General features: G+C 40.6%; 1 protein-coding gene across 1 annotated transcript in view; it reads right to left on the minus strand.

Moving 5' to 3' along the window:
- The window catches only part of GNAL (G protein subunit alpha L), a 187,135-nt gene that overhangs the window by 168,924 nt on the left and 1,239 nt on the right, over window positions 1–16,972 (minus strand). The window lies entirely within an intron of this gene.

Below are 16,972 nucleotides of genomic sequence, written 5' to 3' on the forward strand. Positions count from 1 at the left end.
GCAAAAAACCTAAAGAAATAAAAGTAGGTTTAATGGCTAAAGGTTTTGTTGTTGTATGCTTTCAAGTAGTTTCTAATGTATGGAGATTCTAAGGTGAGGTTTTCTTGACAAGATTTGTTCAGAGAGGGCTTGTCATTTTCTTTCCTCTGAGGCTGAGAGAGTGTGACTTGCCCAAGATCACTTCCTGATTTTCCATGACTGAGGAGGGATTTGATCCCTGGTCTCCAGGGTGGTAAATGTATCCTTACAAAAATATGCAGCCAATAAAATACAATGCTGTATGTATAACTGGGAAAAGGACTTTCTTTGAAAGAAAAATCACAGTATGTCCCTGAAAACACTAAGGAATTAAATTACAATCTAAAACATTAATAAGAAAAAGTTTATGCGGCTTTCAGCTTATGCTGAAAGCTCCACACTATTTCCTGAATGGCACACACAAGCCCCATTATTCTCAATGGAGCTCGAGCATAGGCGGAATTTACCTTATGCGGCAGGGTCCGGAACGGATCCCCCGCGTAAGGCAAAGGACCACTGTATATGAACAACAAGAAAGGCGCAGAGATGAATAAACCAAGTAAAGATACAAGAATTTATAGGAAGCTTAACAGAAGAATTAAATGGGAGAAGCAGAAGAGAAAGACAGGAACGTGATCCTAAAGTCATCTAATAATATAGAATGACATATAAGAAAAAGGCTGCATAATGAATTAAATGGAAAACACACATTGGTTGCTTTGACATTACAGACCTTCAGTACACATTGATTTGTCACAATTACCAGGAGGTAGAATTTAAAAGGATGCTGAACACAAAGAGTTCATACAATTCTTTTTGTTGTTTACTTAGCAATGTGCTTTCTCACACCTATGTTTGTCCACAAGTCCCTTCAGCAAAAGTTCCTAGTAACGTTAAAGTGTCCTTCTTTAGGTTCAATCATTTTATTGCTTTCTGCTGCAGCCAGGATAGGACACTACACCCAAACCCCCAAAAGATTATTAATTAATAGTTTCTCTTAATTATAAGGTCAGTTTCTATTCCTGCAGGGGAACTTTTAACTACTGGTTTACTCCCATTTTCTTTCTTACTTTTCAATTTAAAGTAATATAAAATATTTTAAAATAAAAACTGAAAAATAATAATAAAGAGAGAGTATCTCACCTCTTTGTGAAGAGAAACTAACCTTGGGAGAATTAAAAGAGAAAGTTCAGTGTTCAATTAATATACTGTACTATCTATCCATCTTTAATTTATCCAGGTTCACCAGAACCCAATTAAATGGAATCAAACTGCAAGCAAGTTATTTTCAAATAAAGATACAAGACCCCTTAAAGCAGCTTTGAATTTAACAACTTGTCTGATTGCCCTAGGGAACTAATAATCTATGCAGGTGAGTAGGTAGCCTAGCAGAGATGGGGTGGCTCACTCTATAATTCAGTCTATTTTACTCTCCACTAGTAAACTTCATTTTGTTGCTGTCCACAAAGAATGGCACAGTGAAGGTTCATTCTAGCCAGGGAGAAGGTGCCATCCAGGAAAGGGTTAATTCCAGGCAAGGTACCAAATGTTAATTTGAGTGTTTCAATATCCTGATTCCTAGATCCTTCTTTTCAGTTATTAGCAAAACCAAAGAGAATTACTCTACCCTGACCAATCCTTGGAAGGGATGGTGGCAAGAGAAGATAATTAATGAGAAATCACATGCTGGAGTACTCTGTGGCAAAAGGACGCATGAGCTGAGGCAAATTTATTCAATCTGTAATGTCTGGTAAAAGTAGAAGGAGTTAACACAGGTGGCAGCTCTACAAATTTCCTCAATGGGGGCATTTGTTAAGAAAGCTGAAGAAGTAGCTGCTGACCTGGTAGAGTGAACAGTAATATGTGGCTTAGGAAGATTGAGGGACTCATAGGCTAAGAAGTGCTTGGAGACATTGTGGTTTGTGTTTGAGATGAACAGATTGACTTGCCGGTAGCAATAAGATTTCTATATCACTTATCAGTGAACTAGCACTCACTAAGCAGTTTACAATTACCCCCCAAAAGCTGGGTACTCATAGGGGCAGAGTAAAAACTGCCTTATCTGGTCAGATAAGATTAGGCTGTTTCATGGTCTGTCTGGATAAGGATGTGTCTCTTGAAAGTGGAAGAGTACTAGTTGATGACGATCAGAAAGTTCTGATTTGTTACAGAGGAGTTTATCGCATTCAGCTTAGAACAGCCCCTGAGCGTTCTTAAAGGGACTGTTCTGGGGATGGGAGGCAGTGGGGAACGCTGCATATCGTACAGCGAGAATGCCGCCGCCGCCGAGTGTTCCCTTCCATTCTGGAAGCATTCTAGAGGGCCGATTTTCGAGAATGCTTGAGAAAGCGTTCCCAAAAATCGGCCCTGGGGAACGCTTCCAGAACGGAAGGGGAATGCTTGGCAGCGGTGCCGTTCTCGATGTGCGATTATACAGCGTTCCCCACCGCCTCCCGTCCCCAGAATAGTCCCTTTAAGAACACTCAGGGGCCGTTCTAAGCTGAATGCGGTAAACTCCAGCCTCTGAACTGAAATGGAACCACCAATCCAGGAGGCTGGTGTCTGTAGTGAAGTCATCTCTGCAAGGGTCCTGCAACATAATTCCTTTGAAAAGTTAATAGGGTTTGTCCGCCAGTGGAGGGACAGTCCGACTTCATTGGTGAGATGTATCCTGGTGCAAAGTTTCTTTCTTATGTGAGATTGAAAGGGTTGTAGGACCCATTGAAGTGAAATCTTGTCCATATGACAAGATGATGCAGGAACCAGAAGATGAGAAAGAAACATCAGGTCTGCTACCTTCATCTTCAAGAAAGAGGAGGGCCTCCTCCCTGATCTCTGCTATCCACTCTTGGGATGGAGCTATGCAACTTTTCTTGGTGTCTGAATGCCAGCTTTTGGGATGGAAAAAAGTGGCTTTTTTGGAAGCTGATCACAAACTCATGATTGTGTAGGATGGATAGGATGGTACTGAGAGACTGCAGGCATGTATCAGAGTGTGACATTTGAAAATGGTAACATCCAAATATAAGAATATATGGATATTCTGTAGTCTAAGGTGGGCCAGAGGAGTGATGATTATTTGGTAAAAACCCAAGGAGCTGAGGTCAAGCCTTCACTTTCATCTTCACCATTATCCCCACCCAATAAAAAACCCAACCCAAACAATAAAAAAACATACAACCCCCCTCCCCCCATGCAATAAACATACGGAGAAGAGGCAAAGTAAACAAGTGGGAGGGAAGCAGCTGGAGATGTGAAGAAACAGAGGTACAAGGTGGGAGGGGAAGAATGTGGAACTCAAGACAAAGAAAAGAGAAAAATTTAGCCAGAGAAATACGGAGAAGCTTGCTTATCATCTTCCTTAGGCAAGAACTGAAGAGGAGGAGCTAGGGAGCAGGAATACTGAATCATCCAAGTTAACATATGATCCCTTATTATTAAACTTTATTTATATAGCGCTGTAGATTTATACAGCGCTGTACGTACAATTAAAAAATCAATTAAAATGAAACCTGCCAATGGCGTACATTCTACAGGATAATAACAAAATACATTTAAAATAATAGATAATAATACAAGATAGCATTAGATAAAATAAGCAAGCAACAAATTAAAAACATCGAATATAACATATCAAAGCAAATATCAAATTACAGATAACAATCACACAATGCCTGGGAATGCTTTCCTGAATAATATAGTCTTCAACTCCGTTTTGAAACTGGTTAAAGTGATGACCTGTGCTCATGGGGGAAGGAGGTTCCAGGAGTGAGGGGCAGCAAGCGAGAAGGGATGAATCTGGGAAGGGACAGTGGAAATCCTAGGCTGAGTCAGCAGACCTTGACTAACAGAACGGAGGGTATGAGTGGGGATGTGAAGAGAAAGAAGTTCAGATAAATAAGAAGGGGCCAGCCCATGCAGGGCTTTAAAAGTCAACAACAAAAGCTTATACTGGATACGGAAGGGGAAGGGGACCCAGTGAAGGGATGGTAATAGAGGAGAAACATGATCCAAGTGGCGAGCGGATGTAATGATGCGTGCAGCTGAATGCTGGACAGAAATTAAAGGAAGGAGATGAGAAAGAGGAAGCCCTGCCAGAAGGAGGTTACAATAATCTAGTCGCGAGACTACCAGGGCATGGACCAGTCTTGGAGGTAGAGACCGAGAGAAATGGACGGATTTTAGCAATGTTGTAGAGATAAAATCTACACACCTTGGCTGTGGCCTGGACCTGGAGGATACATGACAGAGAAGAATAAAAAATAAAACGAAGACTGCGGGCTTCCTGGACTGGTCAAATAGAGATGTCATCAACAGAAACAGAAAAGGAGTACTGGAGGGAGGGCTTAGGTGGAAAAACAAGAAGCTCCATCTTGGACACGTTGAGCTTCAAGCGCCGATGCCACATCCACTGAGAGATAGCCATGAGACAAGATGAGACTTGCTGTTCAAGCTCTGGAGAAAGGTCAGGGGTTGAACGATACAGCTGAATGTCATCGGTGTACAGATGATAGGAAAAACCAAAAGAACTGATAAGTTTTCCTAAGGATCATGTGTAAAGAGAAAACAGTAGGGCACCCTTGCCTCACTTGGGCATCTTCTGGAATTCTTTCCTGGATGGCTCCTTCTCTGCTGGCTGAGAAGGGGACTTTTCCTTAAATCTAAGCAAACAATGTAAAGGAATTAAAACTGTTGTAAATATTAAAACAAACAAAAAAATCTAATAAAAGAACTAGTCACATAGTTTTGAAATTGTCTGAATATATTATCTAACCCTCATCCTAGCACATCAATATCCCAAAACCATATTGCCATCTTTTGCTACAGAATTCACATTGAACGAGACCTACAAAGCAGGCATTTCATGATATTGTCATCTCAAAAGTTTTAAACGCTGTCCTTGAGTTACAGCAAGCTGCCACACACAGCAGGGTCTTTTTTAAAAAACTACCCCCCTCTCCAAATTTGGGGCAAAAAATCACATGTCATTTTGTGGTTGAAGCAGGAATCAGAGAAGGTGATGGGAATACTCAGATGAAACACCAGCCCTTCTCTGCTCACAGATAAGAGGCCAGCAAAAGCACTATCACTTGATCTTGCTCAAAGAGGACCAAACAAAGATGCTAATGTCATAAGAGACAGGGATGGAAAAACCTGGTGTAAATATCTACAGTTCACTGTACAGTGGTGGGAGAAATAATTTGGGAATGTCTAGGGTAAGAAAAAAAAATGTAAACATGTAAATAAAGAAACTGGACTAGAAATCTTTTAACTACTCCACACAGAAAACACTCATTACCAATTAATTACCCTGAATTAAATAAAGGTAGCAAGTATATTCAAGGAATGGAACGCGAGGAACGCTATCAAATCAAAATGTGGCAGCCTCTTGACACTGATGAGCTAAAGGCTATAATATAATGGCTCACTGCTCCCAACAACATTAAGTTGTTAAAAACTGTAGCATTTAGTTTCAGCATGCTGTCACTTTATAACAACAAGCCTGAAGAGATTTTGCATTCACAAAGCATTTGAGGTTTGACAACAGCAAAACGAGTGAGCATATAGTTACTGGTGAACTAGCTGCCATTCAGGACATATTGACTGTGCTTGTTGGACAGCCTCTTGAATGTGATATTAATCAGATATGGATCTAACCAACAATTAACAGCTTGTTGAGTTCAGAGATAAATGCATGGGCCAAGTAAAATAGAAAAATATAGCAAAAAGGGTGCAAATGCTGTGATTCTAAGTCAGATACTTTGAAGGAGGATGTTCATCTAGACAGGCATTCTGGTATATCTATGGAAGTTTCATGTGATGACAACACTAGTTGAACCATGTTGCTATACAGAATGACCTATGGTTAGAGAGATTTCACCACTTTAACACTAGCAGAAAGTCTGCTAACCAAATACCTAATATCAGTATTATTTCTCTCTCACACAGATGCACACATACATACACAAACTGTTAATTCTGTAGTGGGCAGATGGTGCACCATGTGTAGGAAATTCACTTTCAAGGATCACTGTAACATCCACATGACTTGACCTGGTCATCCAAAGAAGGTCTGGCATTAAAAAATGGCCTTTGGGTGGCTGACAGTTTCCTCAGCAGATACTATTTTGTTACTGAGGTATAAAATTCAGCCCAATATTGCTATTAGTGCGAAGTCTTCCCAAAAATTAAATCTAAAAAGTAGTTCTTTTCCTTCAAGAGATGTGTCTATTTTCTAACTTTTGGGCATCATAACAATATTTTGTGTTGTTTTGTTTTCAGTTGGAAAATAAAGTCCATCAGCTACTCAGAACAAATTATTCACCTCATGTGAACATGTGTTTTCTGGCTCTGGGGGTATGGCATTCTGCAATACTTTCCATCCTTTAACCACAAACACTCCTATTAATGAGGAGAATTCTTATCCCCTGAAATTCCCATAGAGTCACTCAGGTCAAGCATTTTTATCTGTCTGGATGAGAGTTAAACTATATTAAATATACTTTATTTTTCCTCTGATCAAATCTTTAAGTCCAACTAATATGGGCTCTTGGGACATTAAGTTTTGTTTTGTAAATGTCAGTCAAACATATTAAATCATCTACTATTAGGGCATCACAACATTTTCCAATTCAAAATTTTCTGGGAAAACCACATCTCTGGAGATGTTATTGAAGTAGAAACAATATTAATTCATAAGATTGCATTTTTGATTGAGGTGATGTTTAAAATTTTAGCACACTTTTGCAAGGGGTAAAGCAGGATTTATTTAGATTGGTTTTAGTTTATCCTTCAAATTGGTTACAACAAATAAAATGTAATAAAAACTGTAATTCATCAGACTAAAGCCAGAACAAAAAACAAGCCCAACTACAGCAAGATAGTAAACCGCTCCAAAATGTAAGGTTAGGAAGGAAGGAAAAAAGGAAGGAGTAACAACAACAATTAAAAGATTTTTTTCCAATCAGAAGCAACTTTGTGAAAATCTAATTGTAGATGTGAGAGAACATCAAACACAAAACTGTATTGATAGAACAGAAGCAGACAGGTAAGGTTATAAAAGAAAAGCTGAGCAAGTGGGAAGTTAATCAACACAGAAACAGCAGGAAACAGACACACACACACACGAATACAGAGAAACACAAAGCTCTTAGAAAGGATAGAAAAGGCCAATGAAAACTAGTACACACACAGACAAGCAAAACGTAGCAAAAATACTGGGTTGCACTTTTGAGTTTTAGTTGAAGAAGGATAATCACTAGAATTAGTTGAAACAAAAAGAGGTACCAGACGGAAACATTATTTGAAAGAACATTTCATGCATCACTCTACCAACACATGAACATGGCCAGCTTGCTTATGAATGGACTGCCACCAAGCTTCACAAAGGTTTGCATATCAAACTACTTAAATGATTACAATTACAGATAAACATTTGTTTTTTAAAGTCAACTGAAATATCCCCTCTCCTGTTTCAAAAGACAGGCACACATTTGCTTTTCTTCTTAGAACAACTATTCTGTTTGGTATCATGTATGATAGCAAGTGATTCTGATAATTCTTGCCCGTTACAAACGGGCCTTTGCGGTGCCCCCGTCACATGCTAGGGGTTGGCTGAGGACCTAGCGTCCACACCGGCCTCACCCCTAGCACGTGACGGGGTGTCATGCCCAGCCTGGAGGATGGCTTGGAGGACTCAGAGGATGAGCTAGAGCCCCTGGGACCTGAATCTGTAATGGAGGAGCCAGAGCCCCTGGGGCTTGAACCTGTAACGGAGGAGCCAGAGGCTGGCCCTAGTTCTGCTGGAGCAGAGTCTATGGCCCTTCCAGAGATTCAGCAGTCAAGTTTGCCTGGTGCCGAGGCTGTGGACACAGAGGAGGATCTGGGCAGTGTGCCTACCTTCAATGAGCGTCGAGCAGAAAGAGAGGGCCTTCGAAGATCTCGGAGGCTTTATCAGAAGCGTCTTCGTAATCAGACACAGCTGAAGGCCGGCTCCTTGCCTTCTTAAGCACCTAGAGCATGTGTGGTTCTTGGCCAGTGGATATCTGACTCTTTTAGAGGAAAGACTCTGTCTCTGGCTCCTTTGGCTTCTTGTCTTGACTACCCGGAAACCTTGACCTTGGACTGCTTTATCGACCTGCCTATCTGTTGCCCTGAACCTCGGACCGTCTGACAATTCTCTTGGTAATCCCTTTTGGTAGAGCTACTGTGAATCTCCAGGACTGTGTAGCTTACACTGACTTTGCTGTGCTGGGAGGGGGTTTGTTTGTTTGGGAACTAGCTGCCTTATCAGCCCTTTGGCTGCTTTCCCGGACACGGGGGTGTAAAAATGGCGGCACCCTATACACATGGGCGCTGCCATTTTTACATGCCGCACGCATAGCGTCCACGCGTCACGCCCTGGATATGACGCCGTGTGCGAGTAGTGCCTCACGGCATCCCATCCGGGGTGCAAGAAGAAGCGCCATTTTGGGGGTTCTTTTTGCTCCGCGAGGGAGCCGTGCGGTTTGGCTGCTGTGGCTCCCTCGCAGAGCAACCAGCAGCGGCGCGAGACCGCCCGTTTTGGGCGGTCTGTAACGTGCCTCTGACACACAATCTTTAGTATTTTTCAACAAAACTTACCTGCTTTTCTGATTACTAGTTATTCACATAATCTTTATTGGAAGAATTTGTTCATTATTCTGTGCACACATATCTTTTTCTTGTCAATGCTGTTCTGTGTCTCCCGTCACAGTACAACCTGTGATGGGTTTAAATGTGATGTGGTAGTACAAGAGGAAAGAGCAATGGTCAGCAGCCACATGATTGTAGTGTTTTTACATCAGCGATGAATAATATAGAATGACCAACGTATGAACTAGTAATTGTTGAGTTCAGTGAGCCCCTCCCTGAGTGCCCACTCAAGACATATTCCCTAAGCAGAAGGTGGAGGTGGCCTCTCTTGATTATTCTTGACTCTCCATCTCCACCCACTTGAAGGGCTCCAGACAACTGGGGGCGCCTGGAACAGTGGAAGATGTGACAAGGGGGCTTAGGATGGGTAATCAGAAAAGTAGCCACCCACATTACACTGACAGAATCTTTCTGCTTGATCAAAAACTTCTGTGGAAATACAAAGTCTTTCTGTTCACAGATGATGAAATTTGGATATATCTCACATTTCAGTTGTTTTAACTTTCTGTAACAGGAGTGGGCAATGGCACAAGCTAAACCAATTTGCGCCCTTGCACATACCCCCAATGGATAATACTAGCATGTCAGTGTCATTAGCAATGCACTAGCATGTCAGCTTGTTGTTGTGTGTCTTCAAGACATTTCTGATTTATGACAACCCTAAAGTGAACCTATCAATAACCATTTTTGGCAAGATTTATTCAGAAGGAGTTTGCCTTTGTTCTCCTCTGAGGTGAAGAGAGTGTGTGCGAGGGCATTCAATGGGCTTCCATGGTCAAACAGGGATTCGGACCCTGGTTTCCAGAGTTGTAGTCCAATACTTAAACCAATATGCCAGACTGACTCTCCGCATGTCCTAGTATAGCTTAAATTGTCTTTTTTGGCTGCTCAAGGAGATTGTAGAAGAGTAAAGTAGTGGGTTTTAATGTTTTAAATGATTCTGAGGTAAAACTGTCCACCCAATTGCAATCTAGGGAGCTTGAGGGTGTGTCAGGGCTGCAAAAATGAAGTTGGGGTTCACACAAGTCCTGTTGGCTGCATTTTCCTCATCCCTCCTTCCTTCTAGAACTATTAATCTGTGCAATACTGTGCAATTATTCAAGAAGAAAGTCTCCCAAGTTCAAAGGGAGACTATGAAAACATGCACAGTACAATGCTGCTAATACATTCCTTTTCCATGACATCTAATTTTTTAAATCAACATTTTAAATCTGTACATTATTTAGTGAAAAAACCAGTGTATTATGTACAAAAAATAAATACATTAAATACATTTTGTCTAACAACTTAAATATAAAACGTAAGGGTATCTATTTAAGGAGATAAAGTTGTCAGTGAGATAAGCTGTAATGCTTCTCTGTAAGGCAACTGTAGGTTGGCTTTAGATGTTGGCTCCCTGCTTAGAAAAGGATAATTAAATTTTTACAGGATCTAGCTCTGGCAGAAGTGTTTACAAAGGCACCCAATTAAAGGAGGCAGTATCATTCAAACAGTAAACGACTTTCCAGCTACATACAGGACCAAAGGGCAACCAAAACAGCCAGTATCAATAATAGTAAATACTTAATGCTCTACGAACCGAATCTTCTTACTCAATTTTCTTATTTGATATCTCATAATCATAAACTCAGACTGTCACATTTTAATCAAACTTGTGCTGTTTCTAAAAATGTGGGTAATTCTTGCATGCCCCTAGACCATCATTTATATATACACGGCACCACTACCACCACTTCTACTATTACCTCTACTTCTTCTTCCTCCTCAATTTATTTATATCCTGCCTTTTCCCTAGCCCAAGGATGTTCAAAAAAGTTAAATTACCCAATTCTCCTTATGTTGATGCTGTCTCAGTGTCAGTCTTTAGGTATCAAAGCAGCATCAGGGAAACCTCTAGGTCTTCAGAAGTGTAAAAGGAAACTTCAGGGATAAAAAATAATCCTGCAAAAGAACATTCCCATCCTGACATCTCTAAACTTTGGTTTGACCAAGAGTGTTTGGATTTTAAGAAATATCTAGCTGAAAAATGCAATCTGTATAGGAAACTGCATATGCCATCTTTACCTGTAAAATAGCTTCATTCAAAAAATAATATGAACACAATAAAGGAACACAGTTAAAAGGGGTGGGGGTGGGGTGGGAAGGAGATACAGGTACTGAGCATGATTTGGTACTATCAATAATCCAGGTCTTTCATGCTAAGATTTTAGAACAAATGCTACATGGAGCAGTTGTGCGTGTTCAGAAATTTCATGGCTTTAGAATCTATTCAAACAAAAATTTTGAGAAATTTTTTTAGCTTTCCAAACTAATGTACTTTTATGCTTAGAGACTGGTCAAACTTTTATAGATGTTCAAGTTTAGATATCTAAGGGCCAGAACAGGCCATCAATGAAAGCTGGCTTTTGGGTGGCTTAGGGGCGCAGCATTTTGATGCTGTATGTGCCCAAGACGCCTGGAAGATGCTCAACCAACCACATGGGGACGGCTTCAAGATACTCCAGGAGTGTGGTGTTTTGACGCAGCTGGAGCACCCTAAAATTGCACTGTAGTCACCTAAGGCGGCCCAAACCCAGCCCAAATAGGAGGAGATCTTTTCCATCCCTATTTGGTCGGCAGTGGAGGGTGCCTTTGCGACCGCAGTGTGTTTGCTGCCATCCCGAGGCATCTTTGGTAGCAGTCTGTTCTGGCCCTCTGTTTTGATTAAAATATTATTTATGTCCAAAGCACCCACTGACTCTTAATGTCACATTTTAGTCAAGGTGGAAAAAGAAAGTAGGCAAAAAAGGCATTAGTCTACAATTCCCATAAAATGCCAATCTTGCTATGGGTTACGCTAAAGCCAAAGAAATGTATGCCAGTATCTGGAACGCACAGTTGTAAAATCACAAAAGCGCAACGTGTATTTATCTTGTCTTTAAAAAGAGGAGGTGGGCTTTTCTTCCTTCGGACTGAACATTTATATTATTGTGATGAAGAGAAAATGGAAACGTAATAGCTTTTGTCATTTAGTTCCTTCTATTATGATCTCTGACAATATTTTATTACTCCAATTTTATAAAGTATATTTATGAAATTTTATAAAGGGATTTGAAATATTTTACACTGACTAGCTTCTGACTGCCCTTTTCTTTTAGATGACAGTGAAGTTAGCCAGGTTTTTTTGTGGCAGCAATCATATGTCTGTGTAGGGTGCTGATTTAGTTTTGAAGGTATCACTGTTTTAGACTACTTTACACAGGTATACTAGAAATGTTGTACAGTTAATGGTGTATTATATTTTCTTTCTTTTCATTCTACTTTTGTGGTGATTGTACAAAATAAAGATTTGTTCATACAGTGAGACTTGCTCTTAGTATAGTACAGTGAACCCGCGCCATATGCAGGCTCGTTATAGGCAGCTTTCAGCTGATGCTGAAGCCGCCTGGGAAAAGAGGAAATGTGCAGTGCAGCGCAGCACAGCACGCGCGCATGGCAAGCACAAGCCCATATCCAATGGGGCTTGCGAATGACACGCATGGCTACGGGGAGAGCACAAGCCCCATTGGATATAATGGAACTCAAGCACATGCACATTTTGCTTTATGTGGAAGGGGGGGTCTGGAATGGATCCCCCGCGTAAAGCAAGGGCCCACTGTAATTTCATAAATTTGGTCCCTGGGAACCATGCATACAAATTGTGGTCTTCATCAGGAAGAATGAGGAGTAGTCTTTTTCAGGAATGTAGTTTTCATCTGAAAGTCTACAAGTACGTAGTTATGTTGGCAAATATATACTACCCTCAATGACCAATATTTGATGATGGAATATCTCAAGTGAAGTTGCATTTGTCAAAATCTGGAACATGTATAGGCCAAGATCCAATGTACGGGGGGGGGGGGGGTTCTCAGCAGACAATGGATCATTAAGTAAATAGACACCCTGAGGCCTTGCCATTCAACAACAGAAAAATACACAGATTAACATGCAAATCACTCCCTCTCAACCAACAATATATATATACTCCACGCTCTTCTATGCCAGCATTCTCTGAAGATGCCAGCCATAGCTGTTGGTGAAATATCAGGAAAAAAACTCTTCTAGAACATGGACTTCTAGCCTGAAAAACCCACAAAAATTGATGGATGCCAGCTGTGAAGGCCTTTGACTTCACATGTTGGATATTTACTTTGAGAACCTTGAAACAACTTCTTATTTCTGTTTAAAGGAAGAATGGAAGCCAGTCTACTTTTTTCTTGCTCTCTGTATTTTATTTTATTTTAATTTTTCTCTCTTTTCTCTGTCTCTTTTTTCTAAGTACCTGTAAAATTTTAGTCTACTTGAAAACTTTTAATAAAATATTATTTTTAAAAACCAAATAAGAATACTGAGATTGCCCTCCTCCCTGAACCTATTCCCTTATGCTCTCCTCCATCCTTTTCTGTGACATTCTCAGTTTCCCATCTTTACCAACCTTTCCTCCCACGAGCGAATGGCTGTTTCTGCTAGCCCACAGCCACTTCCAGAGGTCAGGGAGATAGGAAGTGGATCTAAGCACTGCACTTTGTGGCAACATTTCTTACATGACCCTTCCATGTCACATTCTTTGTACGAAACATGGGTAAAATATGGAGGATGTGGTGGGACATTCTCCTCAGCAGCCTCGAATCAGACACCATGCCTCTGTAAAATATGACTGTATTGTGGAAAAATTACAGTACTTCCTTTTTCCTCACTGGCAGAAAAGATAGAAACACAGAGAGTTCACAGACTTCATTTTGCACTCTGCACATACAAGAGTATCTTTGGTCTAATTCACACTGCAGAAATAATGCAGTTTGACACCACTGTAAGTGGCATCACTCAATGCTACTGAATCCTGGGATGTGTAGTTTGTTATGGCACCAGAGCTCTGACACAGAAATCTAAATCTTTCACAAAACTACAAATCCTAGCATTCCAAAGCACTGAGCTAGGACAGTTAAAGCAGTGTCAAACTGCATTACTTTGCTGTGCAGATTAGACCTTTGTCTCCCATTCAGCCTTAAAGAATAATCAACTCTTCCAAATCAGTAATTAACTCTTCAAGATTAGATTCTTACTGGCCAAAGGCAATCAGCTGGGCAGCTACCAGTAATTTCAAGCCTATCACCTTCATCATAAAGCCCACTCATCTTTTCAGCCCTTTCCACAGATGGACAATCCATCTCAATTGCTGTTTCTTTGGTTTGTATTATGTACCTAGTCAAATTAAAAAAGAACAACACTTTGGCATCATTACCATTCCAAGACCTACTGTCTGGATTTTTCTGGTTACTGGCTAATATACACAACTGTGTATTCTAAAAACTTTCAGCCAATAACATACTGTGGTTTATTTTTAGACTTCACATTGTTCTGGCAGTTACTTCTGGCACCTTTATAAATAAAAGTGTTTTTAACTGGACTATTTCCTCATCTATGAGGAAACTTACTAGAATATATTTTATTTTGGATAAAGAAAAGAATATAATGCAAAATATAGCTACTTTTAAACAGTATAACTGAATGAAAAAGGATCTGATCTTTGTAGAATGCAGATGTTAATTGATGATGTAAATTAGACACACTAAGGTACATGTCTGTCTTCAGGGAAATCAGATGCTTCATTCAACTATCCCTATAGCATTTACACCATAAAAATAGCAATTATAATGAGGCTCTTAGAGAGCTCTTATAACTATTAATTTAAAAATAATTAACAACTCATTGCAATTTATGGAAAAATGGTTTGCCATGTACAGTTCTAAAATACTGGATAATTCAAATGCTTCAGTGGTAGCTTTTCCCATCCCTTCTTCCTTCTGTAGAGACCAATTCTGAGGCTACACTTAAATTCTCTATAAACGATTAGAATTTGCTTATTAAAGATCTTGTAACAACATGTGACAATTAGGAAAAGTACAACTCTTCTTTCTGGTCAGGTTTCTTGGCAGCTCTGAAGGAATTTCACTTTGCACGTCATGATGTACAACAGTGTGAATTATCTGATGCTATCGGACACTCACACTATCAGGAGTGGCCAAAGAGTGGCGGCTCTCCATATTCCTCTGGACTGCAGTTCCCAGCATTCTTCATTACTGCCTATGCTGTCTAGAGTTGCTGGAGCTGCAATCTAACAATAACTGGAAAAACCACACTTTGCTCACCCCTACCACAGGTAAATGTACTAGGCTGTATTACCACAGCCTTCTTCCAAGATATACAAGTGTGTTGGCATGGGTGATCACACAAGCTGCATTCTTTGAAAAATTGTAAAATGTAGAGAAGAATCCACGACTCATGGGTTCCCATGCAAGTTCCAACCCCCTACAATCATAAAATTACATTGGTTTCTTAATATTCCAGGACCCACCATGGATACTAAAATCCCTGGCTGCTCAAGTCCCATTAAATACCAGGCACAGTAAAATAGTGTCCTTTTTATAAAATGGCAAAATCAGAGTCTGCTTTTTTGCATTTATATTTTTTTGGAATGTTTTCAAGCAATGGGTGCTTGAATTTGTGGATAAGGAAAACTGACTGTACTATCAATGGTTCAAAACACACCGGAGAAATAATCCAGTTTGAAACCGCTTTAACGGCACCAGCTCAATGCTAGGGAATTCTAGGAACTGCAGTTTTGTGAGACATTTAGCCTTCGCTGTTTGTACCACAATAAACTACAATTACCAGGATACCCTAGCATTGAGCCAGTGCCATTAAAATGGTCTCAAACTGGATTATTTCTGCAGTGTGTTTTGGACCAATATTAGCTTTGATCCTTCTTGCAATATTCATCAAGTCTTCCTTTCCTATAATTACCTAGTCCATTATTGTCTTGCGTTTCCACTGGCTTACCTATACCACGTCTTCTCAAAAGGGCATTAACACTTGCAGCCAGTGGCAAAAAGAAAGGTCTTCATTCACTGGCTTGAAATGCAGCTCTTTTGTGTATAAGCAGCCAAACTACCTTCACATTCTCAATGGAGATTATCACATGGGGACGGGATCGCTCCACCGTCCTTATCCCATCTTTGATTGCGATCCCACAAAAGGCTTTCAGATTGCAGCGCTATTGTCCCGTCATTGAAGCAGCATTGCATTAATGTGAATGCTTGTTAATGCAAAATGCCGGACAATGCCACTTCAATGACGGGATCTGTGTGATGCCGTTTGAAAGTCTTTCATGCTATCGGGGTCAATTGCACTTTCTGGATGGGATAATGTTCATGACATCATATGAAAATCTTCTCGCGATCGTACTATAAGAACAGGAAAAGGATGGGATGAGGATGTTTCATGCCCTGTCTGATCTCCCATGTGCCACCACTAGAAGCACACTTTACTTTTTAGATCCAGGATACACAGCCATACACCAGGTACAGGCAACACAATCCCAGACAGAGAAACGTCATTTTGAATGCCCCCTCTTCCACCTTTATGACCATTTTCATAAGTGAGGTCATTTAGAAGAGAGACCAGATGAAGAAGAGGCGATGCCAAGGAAGAGAGGGGAAGGCTGGGCAGTCAGATGGAGAGACAAAACTGTACGAATACTGAGGAAAGGTAAAAGGGGCTGAGGCTGCATTAATACTGCAGAAATAATCCAATTTGACTCCACTTTAAGTGCCATGGCTCAATGCTATGGAATTTTGGATCTGTAGTTTGTTGACACACATCTAGTGCCTCAGCAAGCTATAATTCCCAGAATTCCATAGCACTGAGCCATGGCACTTAAAGTGAGGTCAAACTGGATTATTTCTGCAGTATTAATGCAGCCTGGGCAAAAGAAAGATTGTTGAGTGTGCCTTCAAATTTTTTCTGATTTATGGTAACCTTAAGCAAAGATGATCAAGTTGAGACTATTGTTCTTTTGGCCACATAATGAGAAGGCAGTGACCACTAGAAAAAACAATAATGCTAGGAAAGGTAGAGGGTAGAAGAAAGAGAGGAAGAACGCAAACCAGATGAACAGACTCAATCTGAGGGTTATGGGCCAGGGCTTGCAGGGTCTGGGCAAGGCAGTGGAAGAAAGGGATTCCTGGAGATGTCTCATCCAAGGGGTCGCCATGAGTCGGAATTGACTCAAGGGCAGCTAACAATGACAACAAAGACAACCCTATCATGAGGTTTTCTTGTCAAGAATTGTTCAGAGAAGTTTTGCCATTGCCATTCTCTGAGGCTGAGAGTGTGTGACTTGCTCAACATTGTCCCCGCTCCAAATATTGAAGACCTAATGTGACTGAAGAGCCAGTGTGGTTTCAGTGTTGGACTCTGGAGA

The sequence above is a fragment of the Sceloporus occidentalis genome, unplaced genomic scaffold, assembly GCF_023333645.1.
Source record: "Sceloporus occidentalis isolate IW3139 unplaced genomic scaffold, rSceOcc1.0.p SCAF_3, whole genome shotgun sequence".
NCBI classification, from domain to species: Eukaryota; Metazoa; Chordata; class Lepidosauria; order Squamata; family Phrynosomatidae; genus Sceloporus; species Sceloporus occidentalis.